The sequence below is a fragment of the Topomyia yanbarensis genome, chromosome 1 (genome assembly GCF_030247195.1).
Source record: "Topomyia yanbarensis strain Yona2022 chromosome 1, ASM3024719v1, whole genome shotgun sequence".
NCBI lineage: Eukaryota > Metazoa > Arthropoda > Insecta > Diptera > Culicidae > Topomyia > Topomyia yanbarensis.
The window spans coordinates 179,230,706-179,253,315 of NC_080670.1; the positions used below are offsets into that span (position 1 = coordinate 179,230,706).

Consider the following 22,610-nt stretch of genomic DNA (forward strand, 5'->3'; position numbering starts at 1 on the left):
TGTGATCGTGTCAAATCGTGTGCCTATCGGCAATAAATAGGTGCCCCGGGGAAAGATCACACAAGGGTAGAACAGACTGTCAATTTGGATCGCAGTCAATTCGGAGACAGATTGTGGTTAAAGCTGACAAAGTTGTTGCGAATGTGGCGCCGCATAGCGACCATCTCGTGTACTGGCAACTCGCCGCTGCTCGGTCTGTCTCCGTCGAGTCTGTGTAACTGCTGTTTAGATTGTAGTGTATCATTAGTCAGTTTGTGCGCCGTGACTTTCACGGTAGGCTATAAATACACGGAATACGAGAACTATGCGGTATCTCTCTTCAGGGTGGATGGTATTTGATCTGTGATTCAGAAATGTTCTTAGATTTTTTTTAGAACATGATAGTTTTATATTAGACAAATGATTTTTTGAGTATATTAAGAAACTAACTAAAATATTAGGACTCAAAAAATATTTTTTTCGGAACGGTAACGGGAATCTTAACCGAAATCTTTAAAGTTCAAAGTGGTCGGTTATCCGTAAGTTTTCATTTCGGGATCGGAATAATTTAGAGGGCGAAAGACTGTCTTCCGTCTGGCAGGTGACGACCTAAGGACCAAACGCATTGCAATCTTGAAGAAAGTACGCTAGAATATTGAAATATGCGTTTTCCATTAGAATCAAACAGCAAGCAGAAGTCTTTCTTTATTGAATTAACAAGTGCTTCCTGTTATTGCCTCTTGAACTTTGAAACAGACAAACGATACACCTGAAGGTTCTTGGCTAATAGAACGAAAGGAAAAAAATACAGGCATTAAGAAGGGAATACTTTAATTGGTCCTTTTTCGGTGCGACCAAAATTGCATTCCCAAAAAAAAATGACAGATGATGCCCCCTGCAACCGAGGCGAACCAAGAGAGGCGTTTCCCACATTCAACTTATGAAGGTTAAATAAGAAATTTACGACCTACCACACCCGCAATTCTGCACCCAATAAAGAAGCCATAAAGATAAGAGAACGGTAGCCTTGTGATGGAAAAAAAATATAAGAATCACCTAATCAGTAAAGGATCAACGAAAAAAATGCACTGCTGTCAAGCTCGCACCATGTGTTTTGGGTCGTAAATAAAGCTTTTGACTTATTATCCTGATGAAATACGCCGAAGCTGACGGACGGACAGACAAGTGCGGATGGCGCGCTGGTGGATGGCGTCACCCGACCTACCTGTTGCATCGGCAGAATCCATGACCCAACGTAAGCACGACGACGAAAGCAGGAAGGACGCTTCCTGCGCTTACAGTCATTTCCTCTCTGAGGCACCACCTGACCTGATGACCTGAGTGCAAAACTCACTCCTCGAATGCATTAAGGATAATTAATGTGCTGCCGCCCGATCAGGTAGGTGGTGTACGAAATAAATCATCCGCTGCATGGGAGATTGTCTGCGACTAGGAGCAGCGGTACAACAGGAAAAAACACAATGTTCTTATCCGCAAATTATCGTGCCGTTTTCTATAGAGAAAAAAAAAAGAAAACGGAGAAGTTGCCGGTCTCAGTTGCACTATAATTGATAACTTTCCCATCGTGTTATCTCTACGGGAGGATTCAGGCGGCGATGTCCTCACAGACGGGATGCGGACATAGTTACTTGGAATAAATTCAATTCTGATTTTTGGACGGATAAATTAAAAAAAAAAGTTTCATTGTGGTTCGAACCATGCTCACACCCTAAAAATGCATCTAAGAAAATGTTTATGAAGATTACTCAACTGTAGCGCTTTGGAGGACTTCCTTGAGCGTAAAAAGTGTAACTCCGCGTACATAGGTTCATCTATATATGGGGAACAGAAACTTCAGATGATGATGAAGTTCCGTTACCGAATTCACAAAGATCACTCGAATAATGCTCAGCACGCTTAATATTGTTTAAATTTTTTCAATTGTTTTACTTTTTCAATTATTTTAATTTTTTATATTTGAATTATTTTATTTCCATCAATTTCTTCAATTTTTTTTTAAATTTTTCTTTGTATTTTAGATTTATGATTTTTAAAATTATTTTTAATTTTCGCAGTTTTTTAAATTTTTGCAACTTTCTATTTTTTCTTGTTTTTTGCATTTTTTTTAAATTGTTTAATCTGTTCAATTTTTTTACAGTCTTTTTTTATTTTTTCTAGATTTTTGTAGTGTTTTCAATCGTTTTAACCTTTCTCACCTTTTTTCATTCAATTTTAGATTTTTCGAATCGTTTCAATTTTTTTTATTAATTTTCATTTTTCATTGTTTTTCTTTATTTTCCTCAATTTTTTCAACTTTTCAAGTTTTTTAACTGTTAATTTTCTATCTTTTTCATTTCTTTAAATTTTTAAAATACCTGAATCTAATTTTGTTTTAAATTTTTGCTGCGCTTTTATTTTTTTAAGATTTAAATATTTTTAATGATTTTAAATATTCAATTTTCATTCTTTTTAAATCTTTTCGATTTGTTGCAAAATTAATTTATTTTCTTCTAATTAAATTTATTTTATCTTTTGAATTTAGAAATTCAAAATAATTTTTAAAATTTTTCAACCCTCTACATTATTTTTTTTTTCGTTTATTTCAGTTTTTTGATATTTTTAATTTTGTCAATTATATTAATTTTTCTCGATATTTAAATTTTTTCAATAATTTAAATCTTTAATTTCTTCAAATTTTTATGCTTTCAATTTTTTCAATTTTTAAACTTTTAACGTGCCTCAATTCTTCAATTTTTTACAAACGCTTCTGGTTTTTAAAAATTTTCAACTTGCTTATTTTTTTAAGTTTCACTCAATAATTTTTAAATTTGCAAGTATTTCAGTTGCAATTAATTTTTTGTGATTTTAATTTTTTAAACTTTTTTTGCATTTTTGCAATTATTAAAAAAGAATTATGATAATAAATATTCGTAATTTTCTCCAAAATTTCAATGCTCCCAATTTCTTTCTATTTTTCATGTTCTTATTACTTTTTTTTAATTTTTCAATATATTTTCAAATCTTCAAAATTCTTAATCTGCTTGATTTTTTTTTATTTTTTAGATTTTTTCGATTGATTTATTTGTTTGCGTTTTTCTAATTTTTTTCAATATTTCCATTTTTTTTATAATATTAAGAAGATTTATAATAATTGCAGCATCTTTAAACTTTTTTTTCCAGTTTCTTTTTTTCCTTTTACTTTTTAATCTTGGCAAATTTTTTCAAATTGTTTATTTTTTTCAATATTTACCTTTTTTCTCTTTACTTTTTGCTATTCAATTGTTACTTATTACTTTTAACACTTTTGCTTTCTCACTTTTTGTTTCCTATCATTGACTATTTACGTTTCATTTTTTACTTTTTAATTTTTACTAATTACTTTTCAGGTTTTGCTTTTTACATTTTACGTTTTGCTTTTTACTTTTATTTGTCATTTTTTACTTTTTATTCTTTAGTTTGATTTACCCTATTATTTTTTACCTTTTGCCTTTTTATCTTCTTACCGTTTTACCCTTTTATCTCTTTACATTTCTACCTTGTTACCGTTTTATTTTCTTACATTTTATCTGTTCATCTTTCTACCTTTTGAATGTTTTACTTTCTTATCCTATTATCTTTTTACCTTTTAATTATTTTACCTTTTCACTTTTTTACCTTTTTCACCTTCTTACATTTTTACCTGTTTTCTTTTTTACCTTTTTACCCTTCTACCTTTTCACCTTTTTAATGTTTTCAGTGTCTTCAAATTCTAATTTTTTTTCAATTTCTTATTTTTTTTCCATTTATTTTCCAATCCAATTTTTTTTCCATTTATTTTCCAACTTTTTATCATCTCTGTAGCGCCTTGGAGGAATTTCGTGAACTTGAAAAGCGTAATTCCTTGTACAAAGCTTCGTCTATGTATAGGGAGCAAAAACTACAGATGATAAAAAGTTCGTTAATCGAATTCACAAAGATCACTTGAATAATACTCAGCACGTTGAGTAGCAGCCATATGATAATTTAGTTTGTAATTTTCAATTAGTGCCTGAACTAGAATACTGTATCTGTGTTTGGAAAAAATGCAAAAAATGTTCAACATTTTCAGAGTCACCTCCGACAGAAATGTTTTTATTTGAGCGCCAGTTTCCTTGAAAGTTGGTATGTTCAGACGCATCCCAAAAGCGAATTTTGTGCTTTATTCAACTAATGAAGGTAAATACTGAGTTCTTCGAACTGAGATTGACACACGACTACTAGTTTCGAATCGAGCAAGTTTGGCATTCTACTGTTTAGAAACAGATGGACCTCTTCGTATCCAACTGATATAAGTGAGTTCATCGTATCCACGACTTCATTAAAAAAAAATGGAAAATTCCCATCGAACCTAATCGCCAAGTAGTTACTATTCTTCTCAGGAACAGATAGAGGATAGTGCATATTGCAATGGCTTGCTAAGCCGAACCATGGATTCGTATTAATCGATCTCATTAGCTTTAACGTAAACTTCTTGTCTTGTGGGACATCACGCTGGACTAAAGGATTTGCTCACGAACACAAGTAGTGTCTTCGTTTTTGATGCTAGCATCAAACCAGCAATAGCTTAGCTTAGTGCTGTCAGTAGGTTAGGTCCGGATTCTGATGAGAGAAACTCGATACGCATCTCCACAACTAAGTAAAGTATTGAGCAATAGAACAGTCAGTTCGTCAATATATGCGTTATACTGTCGGAGCAGAGTGTCATATCTAACACCTTTTCTTTCCGGATCGCGCTAATTAAGTATTCCATCATTTCCGAGTTTCACAAATTGGTATTTCACTTCACTCATTCCAGTTTTTTTTTTAACAAACAAGACTGGATATATTACCAGCATCGGAAATTCTTGTATGGAAATACCGTTCTGGAACCTAGATTATAGAAGCTTTTCTTTCCTGCAAAAGGCGAGATAGATCCAAAGTTGCTGTACATTATTGAAGATTAATCTGTTCCACAACTTTGTAGAAAACTCCTAGTTTCGATCTCTCTCCGTTGAAAAGCTAGTGTAAACGCCTTATTTTATAAAATTCTGGTGAGTTTATAAAATTGAATTGTGTAATTGGCATTAGAAAAAATTTCAGAATTGAAATTTTGTTTTAAATACACATTAAAAGCATATGCAATCATGCGCCAGGAAAAAATGGCATTAATCCGATCAATATAATTGGGGATCATGAATCTTAAGTAGCATGTGATTTGAGGAAGTCCTGCGAATCATTGGTGTCAATATTCTTGAGAATTTTTTTTATTTCACTAAAATAAAAAAAAATAAAAATGCGCTTGTTCAAACAGGACGTTAGAAAATTTCATGACATTCAAGATGTCATTATTTATTTTTTCCTGAAATGAACTACCCATATATAGCATTTCAATCGGGCGATACCAGTTGTGATCGGAGGCTAGTTTTCTTCGTCGTTTGATGGAGATATCATTTATTTATTTCTAATCGTGTGAGCGCGTTAACGGGAAATAATCCGTTTCATATCATTAGTATTCAAAATTGTCAAATTGAAATTATCGCAAAGATCGTGGATTAAGATGAAAAGGTTATCATCCTAAAGGCATCCCCATGCTGCACCGTGAGAGTCAAAGTTTCTCAAAACTACGAACAGCAATTCTGCAATATCGTGAAACCGACTGTGCCCAATCGCGGTTTTAGGGTGAATATAGATGGAAAGTATGCAAATGCAAAGGTGTTTGTCTAATTCACATGGGACAAGTTCAATTTTTTTTTACCTGACAAGCGACTAGCTCAATGTCTGGCGTTGAAGTCTTTCTTTATTTTTCCTGAAATCCATGCGCTTTATAAATAAATGATCCATATATAACATTTCAATCGGCCGATCCGAGTTGTGATCGGAGGCTAGTTTTCCTCATCGTTGGATGTATATAACATTTACTTGTTTCTAATCGTGTCGACGCGATGGCGAAGAAAGAATCGGTGTCATTTCACGCGTATTCAAATTGTCAAATTGAAATGATTGCAAAGATCGTGGATTCAAGATGGATCGGTTATCGTCATAAAGTCAACGGGAGAATCAAAATCTCCTAAAACTAGTCGCAGCGCGAACAACGATTCTACGATATTGTGAAGTCGTCTATGACCAAACTATAACTACACCATAACTCTCGATTTTACGCGCGGGTATGCAGACGCTATAGTCTGTTGAAAGCTCGCAGTTAGCAACATTATTTTCCTGCTTTAAACTTGTTATCAAAATCCTGAATTTGTTCGAGAAGCGTTCCGGCAGGTTATTGGATTATTTACTTTTGTTTTTGCGCGACTGAAAAATGCAAGGAAGCGACCCAGTCGCAAGTTCTCGATATCATCGGCGAGTCTTAGGAGTCGATCCTGAATCGACCTCTTTTTGGTCGCCATAGAGAAAAGTCGAATTTTCAGGGGAAACGGCCCTTGCTTGGGGTCAGTGTCTGCGCTGACGAAAGATAGAACAATGAATGTGTTTGGAAACATAAAAAATCATTCCAACCTAATCGAGCAAATTCACACGATCTCTAACACCCAAATTTTACAACCATCAAAATAATGTCAAATGGTCTCAACAACTCATGAATACACTAAAATATGGGTTTAAAGTGGGATCTACCGGTGCATGGTGATGGTGAATATGGACCATGACAGGGTGTATTACGGGTTTTTCGTTTCCACGGGTATACAGCTGACTATTATGAAATCCTCACACCAAGCGAACTATACATGCATTTGAGTTTGCAGAAATTCCCTACAGAAATTACCCCTAATATTAGTTAGGGTTTTATAGCTGTTTAATAATAAATCGTAGAGCGTAGATTGCACTTGCAGCGTGTCATAAAACTTCGATTGTTATTTAAGAACTCAAGTTTTGGAGAAATCCTCTACACTTTGTAGAATTTTGCTGAATTCCGTATGCGATTAGAGTATATTGGCAAAATAAACACGCGTTAATCTGACATTCATAGTTACACGGCGTTGTTTGAGGTTAAACAGAGCCACTGACCAAGGAGGAGATATTAAGGAGTTGGGCCCGTTCAAGGCCAACTCACCATTCGCACTCCGTTGCCACGATCAACAAAGAAATCTTCGTACTTGAAGGTTGTTTAGGCTGTTTTCGTAAACAAAGTGCTCTGCTGCCGTTATTTATTAAAAAAAAAAAACAAATTGTTTTTCATTGCCGAGAACATCTCCAATTAAACAAATAATTCATTTTTTGAGTTTTGACGTAAGTGCTAATATCTTATTTAAGACTTTTTTGGTGGTATCATACGGGGGAAACAGATCGAAATGGTGAGTTATATGTACTCAATCAATTATGTGAAAAAATAACCCCAGAGACATGACTCGAACCTGCAACCCTTGGGACTCCGACCCAATACACAAATCCTTATGCTACCCTTGTCCCTAAAGTGAGATCCAACGCAACCACAGCTGTCACCCAACACATTTGATAATAAAACTTCGGCTTTGTTATCTAGCGGAGAAATTAAATAGACCAAATGTGTTGGGTGGCAACCGCGGTAGTGTGCCCAAGTAACAATTGAAGTTTTATGGCACGCTACAAGTGCAATCTAAGTTTTATGAGTAGCTTTAAAACTATCACAAAACCTCAATTCTTACTTGGGTGGGATCTCCTTTTAGAGGCAGGCTACATTTACTGTCGCCATTGCGATAATCATGTGTTCTTCCTGCGACTTCATCATAACCCAGGGTTTGGGCATTGCACCGGAGTCCTAAGGGTTGCAGGGTCGAATCCTGTCACTGGGGTTAATTTTTCATATAATTGATTTAATTTAATTCACTATTTCGATCTGTTTTCCCCGTTGGATACCATAAAAAATGCACATTAGTTGAATACTATCTATAGCTCATAAAATATTCGAATAACCTAAATTGTTTTATACTTCACTCCGGATAGATATCTGACATTGCAACCAAATTATTTTTTCGTAACAAAAAATAGAAGTGATTCAATCGAATATTGAGAAATTATATAAGCCCCGCATGTATTGTTCTGCCTCATTCGTCGCTCGATAATCGAACGAGAAACATGTGGATGCACATTTAGACCGTGCAATAAGAAGAAGGTATTCTGGATTTACGTCGCTCGTGTATAGATCCGCACGGAAATTTTGCTAATATTTACGGGATGCGCAATATTATGATGATAGAATACCAATATTTAATGATTCGAGGGAAATTCGATAGTAATTAATTTTTTACTTTTACTCTACCGGTTTGTTGTTTGAAACCCCAACAAACCCAGTAATTAGTATGCATTCAGTAATTAAAACTTCCGCCGGAGAGTAAAAATTCAGCATAGCTTAAGCCAAAAAACAATAGTTCATTATCATTTTCTCGATATCAAATCAGAGCTTCTGTGTTTACTTCCCGAGACATCACACAGAATTAACCCGTTGCTTTAGGCGTTCACATATGTTGTGTCAACTGTTGGAATATAGGAATCGAACTGGCGCTAATTTTGTGCTAGTTTAAATTTATCGCCTCACTGGCGCCAAGTTAGTGTCAGTTACTGACGAGATTAATTCGAAACACCGAAATCCAACTTTCCTAAGTTAGGTTAGGTGCCATTGAGCACAAATTGATTCACTCGGTTTTTTTCTCCATTATGGAGCATAACAGAGAATAATTGACTTCCAAGAGGGCGTTCGAAAACACTAGATCTCTGTATTGACACGTTTAGCCTTCCCTGCAGATGGGATGAACAATTTTCAAACATTTCCTCAGAACAATTATATTACTCTGAGAATTTCTGTATTTTCAATGATATAAGAAAATCTAGATTGTCAATTTCCTAGTGATTTCCTAGTGACACGATTGACGGATTCGAAGGATAAAACTCTATACAAAGTCGTCCTAAACTCGTATAATCTGGCCAATAATCTGGATGAATTGAAGACTGTGGGATTCGCTGATCGATCGATTGATTATTACTGGTTTCATAAAAAAAATTAATATTTTTGTTAAAGAGCGCCACGCACCGGTCCAAAACCGCTTACAATGTTGCAATAAAAATATTGAAACTATAATTTATGTGTTGGATTTCTTTTATAGCCGCTTTTAGCGTGTTGTACCTCTTCGTGCCCTGGACACAAGAATCACCTGCCCTGCGTGGCTATTGACGATCAATCAGCTGCTTTTTCGTCTACCGTTTTTTTTATGACTCTCTCTCTCTCTCTCTCTCTCTCTCTCTCTCGTTGTCCATGGTAGCTTTGCTTGCCCGGCCAAAAGCCACGCGAAGGTCATAAATCGATTGTATTGAGCGGGAAACAGATGCAAAATTAGTTGAAATTGATTTCGGATGAGTCCGGGTCCCCGGGGGAAAGGTGCGTTGTGGTGAGTTCGGTTGAGTTTTGTACGAGGCAACGCGTTTCACTTTTCCAACGGGATTTTATTTCTTTTTACTTTTACGTTGAGGATGAAGATACGTGTATGTTGTGGGTAGCAATGTTTTGATTTTCGGATTTAGTAAAGTTGATAATACGAAAACCCACGTCTTTCATTCTTAGCACAGTCAATTTAATCAATGTAAAAAATGTCAAGTGCAGGGCCGGCGGAACGCGTGGGTAGTATGGGTAGTGCTACCCACTCGAAAAGTAGCGAGGGGGGAATTACCCACTCGAAAGTTTGGAACATACCAAAACCTGATAGTAACCACGTATGTTCTCTATGTACAACAATTTCATATTTTTACTTAGCTACAAATTATTTTGCTTTGCAATTTAAATTTATTGAAAATATGGGATAACAGTCAGGATTTGTTCGTAATTTGGGATTATTTTTTTATATTTGTACTTGGGAAATACATTCTGACACAACTACATCTTAAAGCAAGGAGTTCAGATCGATATACAAAAATATTTGCAATTTTATTCAGGCTAAAGGATGCAGTTTGAAATATTTTTAAAGACTAGATATACAATTTGTATGCTTGAACAAAAACAATTATTGGATTAAAAATTGAAATAAGACGAAACACTAGTAAACATTTTACAGGGAAGACAAAAGACAGACAGGAGGGATTGATTCGAACCTCAGTGGCAAAGACCGTATCAGGGAAAGTGAGGAGAGGGCAAACAACAATGATGAAAAAAAGAAATTAAACTTTCAGCTTTTCGGCAAGTGGAAGATCATTGTCAGGACAACATGATCCAGATCGCCGACTGGCCTCCTTGGATCCACTTAGGATCAGATTTCCAATTAGCTGTTAGGATGTCAATCAAAGGAGAAGAGGCAACTACATTTGGATATCTATTGTGTTTAAAAATTAAAACCATTTGAGCCAATATATTCTGATTCCTGAAGGGATTCATTTAACGAAGATCTTGAGCTAGAACACTAGGCGCACGACCAGACAACATGTTTAATGTCGCAACAACCGTCACCATAAGCGCAGAGATCTCCCTCCATAAGCTCAATACGCTGGAGATGCGTATTCAACGTACAATGATTGGATATGACCAGATATATCAACCGAAGGAAGTCACGTCTTTCATTCATCCCCTTTAACCAAAGTTTGTTTATATTTTTGAGATTCCTATCCCGTAAAATCGCCCGTAAAATTTGCCAATTTTCGAGCGTCCTATATCAAGCAATACTCAAAAACTCGTTGAAGCTACGCGATCATAAATATCATATGAAAATTCTCTGCTTACTGCGGAGTGGGATTGTCCCGGATATAGTGGACGCGTAACTCTTACAATCAATGTAGCGATGTCGAGTACAATGATAAATCTAACGCGGTTAGCCGTGCTGGTGGAGTAGTCCTTCCTGTCATTTCCACTGTATTCATGATGGTTATATTGAAATTGTTGCGAATCTTATGCAGTAAGATAGATCGGTTATCATCGTGAAAACAACCCCATGGCATACTGTGGAAGTTGAAGTCTTCTAGAACCAGCTGAGGAGGGGCGATGTGTATGGAAACAATGTCAATAAGTTGTTGCCTTCGATTTGGATTTGACAAGCGAAAACTTCAATATCTGATACCGAGCAAAGGCTAATTCGATTGAAATAATAACACATTTTGATCCACAAAAATGCTCCTCCATAGTGTTTTCTGAGCCCTGGCGTTAAAATTGTGGAAGATCTACGTCGGAAGTTAACCAGGTTTTACACAAGGCATGTCCCATGTGGAATTTTGGAGACCAGGTGCCACTTACCTTGGTTTTGTAACGGCACCCATCGAGGGACACTCTCAGGCCTTCACGAGGAAGGTTAAGGGAGGAAGCTCTTTTGAAAATGTATAGGAACATTCAAAGATGTTTCCTCAATGAGGTTGTCAGAATCTTACTCTTTAGTGAACAAGGGTGCGAATCAGGTAGACGAGCCCCGGTAAAAAACCAAGTTTAGAAGAACAGATCTGCCGAAAAGCTCGATGAGGCTCATGGAAAATTGGTTGTTTTCTTAAACTCCTTGATTTTCGCAGAACGCAATTGCTTGCATACCAGAATTTTCAATGATTGAAGCAAAGGGTTCTGGAAGGAGCCAACCCCATAGTTCGCAAAAAGGCCCCTCTTGATGACTACACCATCAAACTCTACTTCCCGGGCGGGTACGCAGACTAAATACTTCTACGTACGAAAACGTTTTACCGCAGGGAACTGAAAATTAATTCAACGAAATTGAAAAGAATGGAGTAATTGGTACTTAACTGTGGAACATTTGTAGTATCAGTAATCAACAAACATATTTTTGTTGAGCAGTCGATCAAACAGTCCGTTAAGGGTGTTTCCAAATGGTCACCAGTTATTATCAAAGAATTTTCATTTTGACTTCCACACGCCATTTCTGAACTTTCGCCAGTACGGGTAGAAATTACTCCGAATCTTACTACCCACTCGGGGAAAAATGTTCCGCCGGCCCTGGTCAAGTGAGTTTTTTCTTACGTAAAAATTAATGTTGAACACGAGTATTGTGTTGTTTTTTCCAATATTTTTTGTTTCGAAAAAAATACCGACATCAAACATACGCTTGAGGGCACGATAGATCTGCCGTTTGGGGGCACTATAGGTCAAGCAATTAATTTCAATTGAAGACTTTCAGATATTTCCCAAAGCTCCACTGCGCAAACCATCGAATCAAGGTCGAAAATGGCAGAAACAGATGGAAAAAGAACCATCGAAAAACAGAAAAAAAGGATCCAAAAATCTGCTATGAAGCGCAAACATGGTCGTCCCACACCTATGCAACTACGTGAGCCAGAATGCACAACTTCTATTCCACACTCTGGCGTCGACGAGGATATCGACGGAGTCGTAAGCAAGTACACTACCAGACGCAACTACTGAAAAATACACGTTTCTGAAACATTTCCGTAATGGTTTCATGATGAGATAATTTTGGCGCCCTCTATGCGGTCACATACGGAACTAAAATTTTCTAACATAACCCGTATTATCTACTAAAATTCTTGTGAACATACTATTAAGCTAAATCCAACCATTATTTCACAAAAATGTTTAGTTCGTGGGGATCGCGTACTGATAAACAACTATGCATTGCTAGGCCCCATGCAAAACTGACTTAGACATCACTTCGTTAAAAGTTTAATAACTTCTTTTAACAAAGCCGGATTGACTAACAGTCTTCGACAAAGTTGTAGACAATTAAATTATCTATCTTATTTTCACTTACAGTGATAATACGATGCATACAGTGCCACCTAGCGGTGAAAATGCGGGCTAGTGGGTTTTCTCCGTGTAAATTGTCGAAAAATCCCATACAAATTTCCGGTATGTTGGTCCGGTAGCTAGACTTGTCCGATTTGCTTCAAATTTGGCGCAAGAGCTTCTGGTGGGACTAGGAATTGACCCAGGGGTGGGCCGATAGGAATCAGAAATCAGAAGATATTGGCTTAAATGGGATGGGCCGATAGGAGTAATTTTTTTTCTTGTCACTCAGATGTATAACCTTTCCAACGAGTGCTTGTTTGTTTAAATCAGTGCAAAAATACCATCGCACGAGCTCGCCAAAGAAAACTGACCTACTTGACCCCACTCTACTTTACATATTATTTACAGGCTAGTGCAGTAGTTCGCCTGAATCTAAGAATCTTGAAAAAATCAAATTTGAATAGTGTGCAAAAACAGTTGTTTCTTTCGTTCAGGAAGGTTTAAAATTAGTTTTTAGCGTTTAGGATTCTCCTCATCAGTAACTAGCACCATATTGGTGCCAATTAGATGATAAATCTAAACTAGCACCAAATTAGCACTAGTTGGACGCTCAATCCTTCATGCAAGACGTATGACTTTTTGGATTTAGGATTGAGCGTCTAACTAGCGCTAATTTGGTGCTAGTTTAGATTTATCATCTAATTGGCACCAATATGGTGCTAGTTACTGATGAGGAGAATCCTAAACGCTAATAACTAATTTTTCAAATTTGAATGTTTCGTGTTCCACTCGTCAGTAACTGACACCAACTTGCTGCCAGTTAGAAGAAGAATCCAAACTAACACCGAAATGGCGTCAGTTAGACAATAAATCGAAACAGTTCACACAATATGTGTGAACGCCTAAAGCAACTGGCTGGTACCGAGTGATGTCTCGGTTAGCCAAGCACAGAAGCTGTGGGTAGCTGACGAGTATAGGGAACCGAACGCTTGTGAGTATGCAACCTTAATTTTTTCTGCGCTTGCGGGCACAAAACTTAACTTAGGGAAGTCGGATTTGATTGGTTCGTGTACCGATTCACCTGTTGTATGAAATGTTTGGATTTAATGTCTAATTGACGCCAATTTGGTGTTAGTTTGGATATATAGCCTAACTGGCAGCAAGTTGGTGTTAGTTACTGACGAGTGGAACACGAAACATTCAAATCCGATTTCTCTAAGTTAGGTTTTGTGCCCTTAAGCGCAAATTAGTACAACCATTTTTTTTTCCTACAGGAAAAAGAAGGTTGCATACTTAAAAAGATGATTTTAACCCCCACGTTTTCTAGAAAAGTACTCAGTACTCTCCAAGAGTTTTTTTTCCCGAGAACTGGTCGAAAACTTTCTATAAACTTCAACTGCGTTACCCAACAGTTTAATCACTTCGTTATTAAGTGATCGTTTAACTCATTGATAAAACCTAATTTGAATTTTAATGGAAAATTATAGCATGGAAAAAAATTAACCCCGAAGGGAACAGACCGTGTCTGTCTTCGCCCCGACCCAGATTAAAGATTGTCATAATTGCTATCTTCCCCCTACCCCAGTCGGAAGCCACAAGCGGCGTGTGGGGCAATTAATCATCTCACTTCCCTGTCTGTTATTGAGCATCTATTATTGGAGTGTACCTCCTGCTTTCCCCGTCATGAAATCACGAGCGATATGGTATCGACCAGAATTGTCCTCTCGAGGATACCAAACAAATGAAGGGTCGGCAAATTTGATAGTCGGTTCCGAGTAAATGTTATAAATAAACGTCACTTCCGATAGATCTGATCTGTTGTCCATCTATAATATCGAAAGCTCGCCTTTCCGTACCTTGTCAACAGTTTTCTTCAAAACCTTTAGAATTCTAACATCGATATCTATTAAATTCCGTCAATATTAATTACACGAGCAACAGTTCCCAAAACCATCGTGACACTCAACCGATCATGGTAATTTCATCCGCGCGAAGAACAATTCGTTCCGACCGACCTCAACAGCCTGACGCGAGAGTTCTACTTTTCACTTTCAGCTCAGACGGGGCCAAACCTTGCGATGGCGACTTCCCAGACCGGTTTCGAACCGGTCCCTCCTATTCGGTTACACCAGCGGAAATAAGTCAAATGAACTTATAGGAATTTAATAGTATACATGTGTCCTACTAGGGCTTCTGTTCCGTGGTTTTTATTTTTTTGGTTCTTCATGTTCTGCCGTTACACATATTTGTTCTGAATTACACGAATGTAAGCGATACCACCGGACTCATAACAATAGCCATTGTCTAGCGACTAGCCCCCCCTCCCGTCCGAATAGTTCCGGACCTGTCATAACATGCTACCGGAGCCCGGTATGTATTGAGCTCTCTCCGGGTGTGGGGCACGGATCGATATTCGTCCGCAATTCCGATTTATTTTTAGTGAAGAAGTCACCCGGTTGTAAGTTGATCATCTTTTTGGTGTTAATTTAATTTTCCGTTTCTTTCGAGAAAATCAATTAGTTTTGAAGTACTGTAGAATGTATTCTTTTATAAATGATTATATAAATTAACTGGTACTAATTTGGGTACTAGGTTAGATACATCGTCTAATCAGACATCAAGTTGTTGCTAGTTACTGATGAGACGAATTCGAAACAAAAATCAAACTTAATTTATACAAATCAGATAAATGTTGTACTTGATTCGCATTTAAGATAATTTGATTGGCGTTGCAAACACTCAGTCGACTGGTTTTAGTTACACAAAAAAAAGCTTCCAGAGCCGATAGTGTGTTAAAATGATATAAAATTCTTCGGGTCGTAAAATATCACCCTGCTACAGCACAGCTTTAGTCCCGGTCCACCTGCTGCTTCATTAGGTGTCCCATACACAACAACGGTCGAAGGCTAACGTTGGGCAATCTTTGAACCTTTACAAGGCTTTCAAATGATTGTCTGATTTTATGTCTTTTGCTTGAACCTTCAGCATATTTACTACCTTCAAAAGGTGCACTTTAGGCTGTTCAATAGCACACAAACCCAACGGGGATGTTAACATTATTTTCTTCTCGTCGCAATGGACAAGAAATGAGACACACGAGCCAACACCTGTCACATCTCAGCTGGAAGCAACGGATTTATTCGTTCCTGCTACACTGCATACACGGATGTACGAAAATAAACAGCTTCTGGTGAACGGTAGAATGGCTAACACTCAATGTGAATCCTAATCATAAACATGTATAGTATTCTCCGTCCCTGGATTAAATCGAATTAATTTGTGTACAGAAGTGCACATTAACCTACTTTAATTAGTCCATTGTGGGTTTCGATATCATTGCATCAGTAACTAGCAGAACGACTTGGCTGCTAGCTAACCTTCAAACGATCAAATCGATCTGTTAGCCACTTATGGGATGAATACGAAACACATAGTCAGGCTTATAAAAATGAGTTAAAAGACACTTTTTATGACCATCAACGATTTGTGGAGTTTGGAATCAATTTAAAAAAAATATTTATCGAGTTTCAGAACATAAGGAGTCATATGGAGCATTCATCATTTTTACGTTTTAATTCCCGGATAGAAAAGTATTAGGCAGAGGAAGGAGTGTTCCAAGATATATGAATTAATCGACAAGCTTGTACCGTACTCCATCGATTTCCTACTCCACAGAGCACAAATGCCTCTACTACTGCTCTGTGATCAACGCTAACGATGTCGCTGTCAGATGTCAGATTATCTTGTAGGCGGCATTGAGTATCGTTATGCCTCGATGGCGTTATTACAATCGTTTCTGGCTCTTCTTGAAGATAGGGCATACCAGGTCATCCAACCCATCCGAAGACATTTCTTCTTCCACCCAGATCATCCCGATCACGCAGTGGATTGTTTCTCGCGACTTTTAGAAGTTCGACCGGGTTTCCGTCTTTTCCGAAGGACTTGCCGTCTTCATGATAGCCTTTAACACTTCGTGCAGTACAGGATCATCCCCAATCTTCATTCTGTTTGTGCCTTCTCTACTCGTTTGTCCATTCGATAGCAAACCAAAGTGCTCCTTCCACCTGTCAACCACTCCTATACGATCTGTCGACAGATTTCCGTCCCGATTGTTAATCATGACCGGCGTTGGAGTGTTTTACCTCCTCATGTTTTTGTCATGCTTAGTTAAGTTTAACTTCCGCGCATCATTCTTCACAAAGCTTACCTCTGACTCAGCGGGAACCATTTCGTCGTGTCCACGTTTCTTACGCCAATGGAGTTTTTACTTATCTTCCTTCAGCTCACTATACTATCTCCTATTCTGACGTGCAGCCGCTACAACCATTCGGCTCTTGACCTGGATTATCTCGTCCGTCCGTCTTTGGCACCCAGCGACGAACCAGCTGTTCAGCTGGTGCTACCGAACACTTTTATTGCTGTTGTACTGACAGCCTCATGGAGCAGTTGCGTGCGCGACGTTTGGCATAATTTGCAGTGTTATGGACAGCATCAGCATTAGGCTACGATTTTTACGTTTGTGACCATACCTTTTTTGTTTCGGAAACTGGCACAATACACGAATAAACTCTTCCTCGTATCAGACAGTTTTCGTAGTTCTATCTTTGATGCTCTCAAGAATATAAAAATGGAACTGAATAATATGAGAGATAATATATTTGGAAGCAGCAATATATTCGTTAAATTAATAATAATATACATCATTCTTTCTTTCATGAGCAGTTCTTCTTCGACAATTGCACCATGCATGAACTAATCGGAGTTAATGTGCGTTATTCATACCTTTAGACAAATGACATTAATTATAAACAAGAGTGTAGAGCCTATTTCAGTCATGTGCAATTTATGTATTGCACGTCGAGAAATTAACACGAGCTCAGTTTCCGCATGCCAAGCATTTTTTATTTGAGCAAAGGTTTCTTCAAGTATATACAGCAGAATGAAATGTTGATCGAGTTTGATCAGTTTCCAGAAGAATTCTACAACATCAAATAAAGTTCAAACGTTCTCGGTCTTGCTACCCGTGGCCATCACCGCCAAGAAATGAGTTGAAGTGAATAAAGTGATACATTAACATGATAATTTATGCCTAACGTCCATTATACCAATCGTCCATTATGCCTAACATTCATTATTAAAAGTATATTATACTTAACGTCTATTATACCTATCGTACGAATGCCTAACATGTTTATGCCTAATAGAGTACACCCGGACCAGTTACCACGCTGTGTTCAGATTATCCCTCATTGACCGATCTTCGATTCGTGCATCGAGCTTTCGGGTATCATTAGGCAGAAAAGGCCATTTAGCCGAATGTCGTTCGGACGAATGTTATTTAGCCGAAAGGGCCGTTTGGTGAAAAGTAATTTCGCCGAAACTACCAATTGGCCGAATACTATTTGGCTTTGCGAACAGGGTTAGTTGGCCGAATGCCGTTTGGTCAAATGACTTTTGGCTGAATGGGTAATTTGGCCCAATGCTGTTTGGTCAAATGGCAGTTCGCCGGAGCAAACAAAAAATCTTCATAGAATAAGAAATTAAAGATTTAGATCTTTAATTTGTTCATTATTTTTGAAGGAACGTCCAACTGGAGCAGTAGAGCTTTGTTCTCGGAAGAGCTCTCTGTCAGAATCACTCACTACAATGGCAGACGAGCCGAGAAATGTCGCGAACTGAAACACAGCGTAAGGTCTTGATTCTGGTTGTGATATTGAGTGTATGATTCAGATGTAGGGCTGTGGATATTTCGTTACGTTAATTACCGGAGCGTTTTCATAATTGCGAGATCGCGGACGTAAGCGTTTGATCGCGTGGACGTTTGTATGCCGCGGGTACTAAAATGTATGTAACTTCGCGTGTTTAAACTCGATAGTATAACCGCCTTGCCATCTACATATTTGCGCGGGTGCTTGGATGTTCGCAAGGACCGCGAGTCTGATGTTTAATTTTAAGTATAGGGATCAGATGGTAGAATAGAGTGAGTTCCCCCAATCACTAGGGTTCCCCACAATGTCGCCCTGAAACTTGCCTAGTATATATGGCCCAACTGAAGGCATGGTCCCAGGCTGCTAGGATGATACCGGATTCATGATCGTGTGCAAACGCGATTATACCAACACTTAAAATCGCGTTCATAACCATATTGGTAACTCGAGATCGTAGACGTATGTGTGCACGGACGTTCGCCTGCGTGGCCACATTTGTATTATCGCGAAGGGCATAAACGTTTTTATGTTAACGTGTTTGCTCGCGTGGGCCTTTTTATGACGCATATGCTAGAGTATGTATACCTTCACACGGGGTTTTGAATGTACGCGCGGGCAGTCATTTTGATGTATTATCTTGAATGCACGGCTTAGATAGTTAGCTACTGTAGTCTACAAGTGAAATTTACGGGATCTATATCAGGCTGAAGCTCTTTTGGCCAATTTGCGAAAAGTTCATGAAAGGCCATGGTTCAACAACAGACTACAGACTTTCACTAAGTCAACAGGAGGAAATAGCTTCTCCCCTGCCTTGAAACCAACTTTAAAAAATTGTAAGCCGATTTTTATTCGAAAACTATCCGATGTTTCGGATTTTTAAAAAACCAGTTATCTGAAACAACTTTGTTTTTCAGTTTCATTTGTAGCTTTTTCGGAGACGGATTCTTCAACAGTATAGCGATTAGTATTCAGTATTTTATCAGATATTTTGATTTTTCAACTAAACTTAGGTTGTTCGGAAAATAAAGTTGACGATAAACGGTTTCACTCCGACACTTTTATTTTGCGGGTAGTTATGAAAGTTCACTTCTTCTTTTGAATTATACGATTCACAGTTTTCGTAGAATAATTCTTTTCATGCACACTGAAGAAGGGAGCAAGCTGGTTAAAATCGTTTTTTTACCGTTCGTTCACCATTTACATGAAAACTTTCCTCACCTGCGAAGCATTCTGTTATCTTATGAGCAACCTGGCGCAACGAATACACCCGGCGCCTAAGCTGCAACAGCAAACGAATCACTGCACCGTATTTTGAAACGAATCTGTGGATTGCGCTAACAACTGTACCCGAAGACAGATCGTGAAGCCGACTTGTCGACTGCCTTATTTTACATATAGACAGGGATCTTGACCTTAACGGTGTCATGTTCAACAAAGTGTTTCATGTTATTTTTGTAGATGAAGTCATCTGGTAGGACAGAACCATATTCCGTACATGTTGGAACTGAATTAGTAGAACTTTGTACTCGGCAATACGCATTTTCTCTTTCAAAAAGTGCTGTGCTTAACACAATTCCAGTACGTGGATTAATTTACAAAACCATAAAATATCAACGATCGATTACACTTTCTGTGGTTAAGTTACTACGTTACTACGTGTTTCGATAGAATAAAATATCACGATAATACAACGAGAAACCACGAAAGTCGTGACTAAGCTCCTGAAATCGTAGACATGTGTCACGTTAGTCCCTGTGAAAAATCTGATACTGAATTCAAAAATAAAATATCATGATAACGTTCAGAAAAAATACGGAAACTTTGAGTAAGCTCTTGATATCATTAACATGAGTCATATACACTGCGTGAAAAATTTAATAAATTGTCTGGTTATAACAGGGACAGGGAGTAAATCGACCTTAGTTCAGGAAAATGATCTACACGTTTTTTGCAATTGCATGGTCGCGTTTGTGGTCAGGTTTGTGTTATCGCGAAGACCCCGAGCGTTTGTACCTACATGGGTATAGATAGCGTATAGTAGAGATATACCAATAAATCACCCATCACCGTACTTCAATCCATCTAACGTCATAAACGAGTCCGGTTAGTTTGACGCTTGATTTTGACCCATCCAGCCTCACACTAGCCAGTTTAATTAATTTGGTCAAAAAACATTATCAAACATTATCAGCCACAGTTCGTTTCGTTTCACTGTATCGTACGCCACCTTGAAATGCATAATTAGATGGTGAGTCTACAAATTTAATTTAAAAAATTTACCCGCAATTTGTCGCCGGGGAAACATCAGATCCATCGTGGATCGTCCTTCTCGGAATACGCTTTGGTATTTGCCGACAAAGGATTCAGCTGACAGGTGCAATCTGCTAAACAGAATACGGGAGAGTACCTTATAGAAAGCAGTAAGGATTATTATACATCATATTGAATTCAAGCTTATGACCATTCTGGTAGAGGGTGTTAACATGTCCTCTTTAATAAAAAAAAAGTAATTGTACAAATCAATCTCCATCACCCTCGACGCAAAATTTACAAAAATCGTGATCAAGCTCTCGAAATCATGACCAAGGAAACCTCATATTTATGATATTTATGTCTAGACGATAATAAAAACCCCGGCATTTGTATCTCGCGGAGAAATTAAATAGATGTGTTGCGTGGCAGCTACGGTTGTGTGCAATCTCGCTTTGGAGCCAGTGTACAACGTCTTGGACGTCATCATATCTCTGGGATAGCATAAGAAATTGTGCATTGGGCCGGAATCTCAAAGGTTGCAGGTTCGAATTCTGCCTCCGAAGGATTTTTTTGGCTAACATAATTTATTTCGCTTACATACATATCGACATGTTTTCCTCGGTTGGATACCACCAAAAAGTCTTATCTTGTCTATGAATGCGTCTCCTTCATTACAAAGTCAATTATTAACTAAGAAGTGAAGTTCTAATTTAGTGTAGCTCGGAGTGGTTAAACGGTTAGGTAGCATAGTTCTCACAAGTCTCCTATCTCATGCCTCCACGCGAGACCAAGTCTATTGACAATTTATACCGGCGACGAAGGGGTGCTATCAGCCCTCTGTGGATAGTAGCGGAATGAGAGGATGCGAACGGATCTAGGCGCGAGCACACTACCGCAAAAATGAACAGTTGATCGACTTAATTCTGACTAGTATCGATGACCAAGGGCCAATTGGTACTAAACACTCGTCATGTTGCCATCTACGTATCTAATTTCAAGTTCAATGTCGTGCATGTCCCTTTGAGAGTCGTTATTATCTCTTGCATACGCGATTTTTTTTTCGAGAATTGTCTTACTGGAGCTGGAGAGCTAGGGTCTCGGCAGGTCTCCCCGTCAGAATCACTCACTACAATTGCAGACGTGATGGGTAATCCGCTCACCCGATAAAACACTGCTTAAGGCCAATTGCAGTGTTCAGCTATGTGTGGACGTAAAGACCTCATGATCGCGTGTATCATTGCAAAGGGATCGAACGTTGTACGTTAACGTGTTCGATCACGTGGGCGTTTGTATGTCGCGTGTGCGAACGTGTATGTAACTTCGAGTGTATAAATTCTATTTTATGACCGTGTGTCCTTTCGCATATTCCCGTGTGTTTTGGATGATCGCGCGCGGGCCGTGTATCTGATATTTTCGGTGTGCGGTTCAGATGCAGTAAGAGAGTGAGTTCTTCCATATCGCTAAAGTTCCCGGACATCTCACCATGCAACGAGTTGTCTAGTGGATATGAGCGTCATTTTTTATTAGTTCAACTGGAGGCATGGGCCTAGGCTGCTAGAGTAGGGTCTTCCGGCCGTTTGCGATCATGATCGCGCGAACACGGGCGTTTGTAGGTTCATTCTTGAGATCGCGTTTGCAAATTTATGAATGCTAAAACGTTCACTTAGTCATCGTGGCGTTATCCAAGTGGGCGCAGATGTGCGTGGAAGATCGCGAAGGGTTCGAGCGTTTGAATGTTAACGTGTTTGTCGCACGTGCTAGCGTGTATGTAATTTTGTGTGAATACGATTTTATAACCGTGTGGCCATTCGCGTGTATCCTTGAATGATCGCTCGCGGATCGTGAATCTGATACTTAATTTTTAGTGTATGCTTCAGATGATAGAAGGGAGTAAGTTCCCCCATATCTCTAGAGTTCCCTGTCATGTAGCCATGGAACGAGTTTTCTAGTAAATTTAGGCGTCATTTTTGCTATTGGCTGTTACGACCGAATATAGAGATTTCACGCGAATATTGGCGTTCATAAGT

The 22,610-nt window shown here is 38.2% G+C and overlaps 1 protein-coding gene across 3 annotated transcripts in view; it reads right to left on the minus strand.

Moving 5' to 3' along the window:
* Positions 1 to 22,610, minus strand: part of LOC131683157 (mitochondrial cardiolipin hydrolase) — a 298,950-nt gene that overhangs the window by 128,160 nt on the left and 148,180 nt on the right. The gene's annotated exons all lie outside the window — the stretch shown is intronic.